This window comes from Pinus tabuliformis, chromosome J, assembly GCF_031772625.1.
Source record: "Pinus tabuliformis cultivar Carrire ecotype Pingquan chromosome J, CPIR1, whole genome shotgun sequence".
Classification (NCBI taxonomy): domain Eukaryota; kingdom Viridiplantae; phylum Streptophyta; class Pinopsida; order Pinales; family Pinaceae; genus Pinus; species Pinus tabuliformis.
In genome coordinates, this window is record NC_142295.1 from 510,263,021 (window position 1) to 510,269,609 (window position 6,589).

The window sequence follows — 6,589 nt, forward strand, 5'->3', positions numbered from 1 at the left end:
ATTCTAAAGCATAAAATGCAATTGACCAAGTTTAAAATATTTGGTCACCTTTTCTCTAGTCTATCCTATTTTCTAATTTCAACCAAGATTAAACAGTTTGGTTGAATTATTTCTATTGGGGATCGGATCCCCCCACATCATGTTTTGGGGCTCAAAGCCCAAGATTTGGTCAAATGTATTGTAAAGCTTTGCGAATTGCGGGCGTGGAGCGCGAAGTATAGGTTGAGTCATAAGGTTGTCCGCCCTAAGTTTTGTAATGTAATGTAATGTCATGTCGGCCTACCCATGGTCCGTGGACCATGGGATTGTATTAATAGAACAAGACTCTAAGTTGTAAAGATAGTGAAGGAGATAGATGAATACGGATGGTTCGAGTATATAGTAAGAATCTGTGTATTGGATCGTAGTAGTAGGAAGAGGCTCTGTAGCTGAGTGCACAGAGGCCTAGTAGAGTTCGCAGCTGAGTGTGCAGACCCCTGCAGCTAAGTGTGCAGGGCGGTGTCGAGTCTGTAACCTTGAACGAAGAATAATAAAGAGAAGTTGATTCCAATTTCTATGCATCTTCTTGTATATTGCATTCTATACATTTATACTGTTTTGTTTATCGCGCGCACTTATATGAATGCTGGATATACTATTAATTATCACTAGAATTACATAGATAAGTTAAGTAATCAGATAATAACAGGTTAATAGTAAGGAACTTGGGTAATAATATGGATCGTGCCCCGAGTAGGGCTGCGCGAAGGCAGCATCACAGGTTGCAAGGGACTAATAGATGTGCGTAGCGACGTGCGCACAGGGTCAAACTGCGAACCGCCAGAGCTCATCAGACATCCCCAGGGTGTGAAAACCTAGTTCTAGCACCCTCCCATACTACTTCGAGTGAGACCTCAATGCGCGCTCTATGGATTGTTGCTAAAAGGGCCAGTAGTACCGGGATTTGTTTGGCTAAATCATCTCTAGACCTGGGTCAAGCCCATACAAGCCAACAAATGGTTCCATTGCCGGGACTGGGATCTGCATAAGGGATGTTTGATGTCGTGCCATTAGAATCCAACAAAGAAAGAAATTGAAGGATGGTTGGACAAGAAGATTCACGAGTTCACAGTGCAAGAAAACAGAAATCTGCGAGTATCCAAGGAACAGTGGTTGGAGCGCTACTTGTATATAGAAATCCACGAAAATTTCTTTGCATCCTTTCCTTCTGAACTGTATGAGTGGATCGCGAAGCTAGCAGACAGTTAGGGAAGGTGTAGGCTTGACAAACCAATCGTGTGGACTCCGGAATTAGTGCACAGACTAGAAGCGTTAGGAGATAAGATTGCGCGAGTTGTGGACCATTGGCTTGACCGAATTATAGGAGGATTTATCATTGAATTTGCGGTAGACACGACCATCAACTACAGTGAGGCGGAGCGACGTTTCCTCAAAGGGTTGCGAGGTAAGTATATCAAATCTTTGAACACTTGGATTAAGATGCTATTGTGTGAAAAGTGGGTTATGTGAATAAATTAATGTTTGGGACTACGCGAAGTGGGAAGATCTACATAAGCGGAAGTAGTGAAGAATTGGAAATCAGTTCCTTAATTTCCCCCTCGCGGGAAAGCGAGGAAAAGCTCACGAAAGCCTCTTCGAGAAGCGCGGTCATTTTGATAAGGCAGCGAATTCCGCGCTTACCACCTCCACCTACACCACCACCCATCTCACCCTCCTCACCTCCATCTCCACCCACCTCACTTCCGCCACCACCACAGTTTAGTATGGCGAGTGTGATCAAACTACCGGTATTCAGAGGAGTAGTGAAAGAAGATCCGGACCAATTCTGGTTCATGGTAAGAGCGGTATGGGAAGCAAAAGGAGTCGTGGATGACAATATCAAAAAGGCTACACTGGTAAGCGCGTCGCAGGATCGCATATTAACATGGTACATCAAGCATTCTAATGACCATCCAAACGTAGGAGTTGTAGAAATCCAGACCGCGCTGAACAGGGAATTTTGTAGGCCAAAGTAAAAAAGACAATCAATCATTGGGTTTAAGGAGATCGCAATGCTCCCAGGCGAGACCCCCTGAGATTTGGACCAAAGACTAAAGGGTATGATTCATGAAACCAACATGACGTTGATGGATGGACAACACCACGCATAGTTTGTAGCGTCACTAACACCGCACTTGAGGACAGCGCTGTCACAGCAAAAACTTTCCACCCAGGCTGAAGCTTTGGAGATGGCGATGATATTACATGAGACCCCTATACAAGACCCTGGTTTGGGATTCCAACAAATCCACACACAACTTCAAAATCTGTGTCTGAAGATGCTCGGCAAGAGGTGCGTGAGGAGGTATGGTGCATAAAATGCAAAGGCCAGGGGCATGACAAGGACCATTGTCCAGTGTTCGCGAATTACTTGGCAGGAGGAGGGCCGATGTCGTTAATACCTAAGGCATAGGCAGGACCAAGTGCGACACCTGCATTATGGTGCGCGATCTGTCAACTAGGAGGAAAGCACACTACGGATAATTTTCATCTATTGCAGAAGTATACATAGACATCCCAACAATTATTTTTTAATTTTTGCAGGTCACTAGACCATGATGAATGCACTCGCAGAAGCTATGAACTAATAATGGATTGGACTTCTACCTATAGGGTGTAGATAGAAACGTGAGCCCTCGACCCAAATGCAGGAATGACGCGCGTTGGATTTCAAGGGCGTGGGCGAGGTGGAATGGGACCAGGAAGGGGTCACGGACAATTAATTTGTTCCAATTGCAGAGGGCCAGGACATTATGCCCACAATTGTACAAACTCAACAAGGACATCATGTTTGTATTGTACTTAGTTTGATCATGAGGCAGAAAACTGCCCTACATTGATAGCAAGACTGTGTGAAAAAGGGGTACTTCAGCCCCCTTCGACTTAGAATTCGCAGATGATGAGGTCTGAGCCACGCGAAGAAGCCCTAAATGTAAACATGATGCTTAGGAGCGGTATGACCACTGGCAATGATAAGGGTAAGCAGTCAGAAGAAAGTGTGTGGGTCCACAAGGCTCCTACAAAGGAACCTGAATTTCAACCTGTTTAAATGACATGATTAGTTCATTATTTAACCAAAAATAATCTATCAAAGCATGATTAATAAATACTAAGGGCACATTTGATCTAGCAAGTCCTCTTTTATTTCCTAAGGGTAATTCTAATCCTATTCTAAAGCATAAAATTCAATTGACAAAGTTTAAAAGATTTGGTCACCTTTTCTCTAGTCTATCCTATTTTCTAATTTCAACCAAGATTAAACAGTTTGGTTGAATTATTTCTGTTGGGCATTGGATCCCCCCCACAACATGTTTTAGGGCTCAAAGCCCAAGATTTGGTCAAATGTATTGTAAAACTCTGCGAATTGCAGGCGCGGAGCGCGAAGTATAGGTTGAGTCATAGGGTTATCCGCCCTAAGTTTTGTAATGTAATGTAATGTAATGTCATGTCAGCCTACCCATGGTTCGTGGACCATGGGATTGTATTAATAGAGCGAGGCTCTAAGTTGTAAAGATAGCAAAGGAGATAGATGAATACGGATGGTTCGAGTATAGAGTAAGAATCTAAGTGTATTGGGTCGTAGTAGTAGGAAGAGGCTCTGTAGCTGAGTGTACAGTGGCCTAGTAGAGTCCGCAGCTGAGTGCGCAGACCCCTGTAGCTAAGTGCGTAAGGCAATGTCGAGTTTGTAACCTTGAACAAAGAATAATAAAGGGAAGTCGATTCTAATTTCTGTGCATCTGCTTGTATATTGCATTCTATACATTCATACTATTTTGTTTATCATGCGCACTTATATGAATGCTGGATATACTGTTAATTATCACTAGAATTACACAGATAAGTTAAGTAATCGGATAATAACAGGTTAACAGTAAGGAACTTGTGTAACAATACAGATCGCGCCCCGAGTAGGGATGCATGAAGGCAGCATCACAAGTTGCGAGGGACTAATAGATGTGCGTAGCAACGTGCACGCAGGGTCAAACTGCGGACTGCCAGAACTCATCAGAGATCCCCAGGGTGCGAAAACCTAGTTCTAACACCCTCCCATACTACTTCGGGTGAGACCTCAGTCCGCAATCTGCGGATTTTTGCCGAAAGGGCCAGTAGTACTGGGATTTGTTTGGCTAAATCACCTCTGGACCTAGGTCAGGCCCATACAAGCCAGCGAATGGTTTCGTTGCCGGGACCGAGATCTGCATAAGGGATGTTTGATGTCGTGCCACTGGAATCTAACAAAGAAAGAAATTGAAGGGTGGTTGGACAAGAAGATTCACGAGTTCGTGGCACAGGAAATCAGAAATCCACGAGTATCCAAGGAACAGTGGTTGGAGCGCTACTTGTATACGGAAATCCACGAAATTTTCTTTGCATCCTTTCCTTCTAAATTGTATGAGTGGATCGCGAAGCTAGCAGACAGTTAGGGAAGGTGTAGGCTCGACAAATCAATCATGTGGACTCCGGAATTAGTGCGTAGAATAGAAGCGTTAGGAGATAAGATTGCGCGAGCTGTGGACCATTGGCTTGACCAATTTATAGGAGGATTTATCATTGACTTTGCGGTAGACACGACTGTCAGCTACAGTGAGGCGGAACGACGTTTCCTCAAAGGGTCGCGAGGTAAGTATATCAAATCTTTGAACACTTGGATTAAGATGCTATTGTGTGAAAAGTGGGTTATGTGAATAAATTAATGTTTGGGACTATGTGAAGTGGGAATATCTATAGAAGTGGAAGTAGTGAAGAATTGGAAATCATTCCCTTAATTTCCCCATCGCGTGTTATATACATATTTGGGCACTGCAACCCCAATCCATATGTCCATAAACCAAGGGCTCTCAAACCCCTAAAAGTGTTGTTTCATACCCTAAAGGATCAAGGTCAACTGATTACATCATTTCCCAGAAGTTCTCGCTGAAAAACTGCTCAGAACTGGTCAAAACTAGACCATACAGATTGCTCCATGTTGAGGGTGCAATGCATCTCACCTATTACACACGGGGGGTGCGATTCACACTGAAAAGCCCTTCTGTAGGGTGCGATGAGCGAGAGCAAACATATGGCAGAAGCAGTTTGCTAGGTGGAAACTCAAAGAATCTTCTAGAAACTGCTCATATGACACTTGCCTCTCTGAATTCGCCCAAGGATGAGTAAGAGATCATAAAATCTCCAAGTGGAACCAAGAACTATCAGTGAAATGACACTAATCAAAATCCCAGAAGCTGACTCACTCTCCTGCAAAAATCTATATATGGATCCCTCATCCTAGAGATCCAAGGGGCTAGAATTTTGTAATTTGTAAGGAAGTGTTGTTGGTTTCTCTTTGAAGACATTGTATTGTTGGGTGATCTTGCTTTGTATGAGGTGAAGAGGGCTTTCATGCTGGGAGGATGATGTTGGATCAGACAACTTGGTTGTAATCCTCTCTTCTACTACTTCTATCAATGAAGCTATCTGAGTTTTCCTCCATATGCTTGTATATCTCTGAATCTTGTATTTGTATATGCATTTGTATGGTTAATATACATTTGATCCTATATTTTTTATGGTTATAGATCTCTATGCTTTGATGGTATTTTGTTGCCTTGACTCTATAGGTGTTCTTTGAAGCGGGACAAGTGAGAAAGGAGTGGCGAAAGCTCTATCAAGGGAGAGAGGAAACAAGCAAGGAGACTAGTGAAAGACTGAGGTTGGTACTCTCTGCTTCTCTCTCATCTATCTCTCATAAAGGAAAACATGAGTAACTTTAGTTTGATTGTTTCTAAGATAGCTACCCGTCTTAGTGGTACTAGCAGCTCTGAATGGACACTAGTTTTTCCTATAACAAAATGGCGACTCCACTGGGGACCAAATAATTTGTTTGTTTTGTTACTGTTGTTTGCTTTATAAACTATAGAGAGAGCCTGAAGTTAAGCTAGCTAGCCTTCGAACTACTTTTGCTATGCAACTGCAAAGTAGATCAACGTTGCTTCAGTCAATCTCCCGGTTAGTTTATGAACTAAACATCTGACTTGCAAACATCCTAAGTGCCTTGGTGGTAGCTCATATAACGTCATTAGATTAGCCCCTATACTTTGTGTTTACTGTCTATCATTAGTTCAGCCTAAATCCCTGAACTTAGCTACAAATTGTGAGTGAAAACCAAGCTCAGTCTCGTCCCTGGACCATCGCACTGTCTCTCATTGGTAATCTGGATGCATCACACCTCCTATGTGTTGCAGGTGAGATGCATCCCTGTTTCCCTGTGTTACAGGTGCGATGATTGAGTAAGATTGTTTCTGCCTCCAGATTTTGGTTTTTCCTTCATTGTCTTCAGCTTTATTCAGTAGTTTTGTTGTCTATGATCAGTATATCACTGTTGAAACCATCTTCCTTTCCATTATTCAGCCTCCATTGGTAAAGAATTGTGAATGTTTTTTATGTATTGTTCATCATTTAGAGTTCTCCTTTGCAAAAAGTAGCTTAATCGAACTGTCATCTTTTGATTCGAAAGTGTCGCAAGTGTCGTTTTGAGTCAAGAAAAAGAGTGTTGTAAAGTCATCCTCTTTTA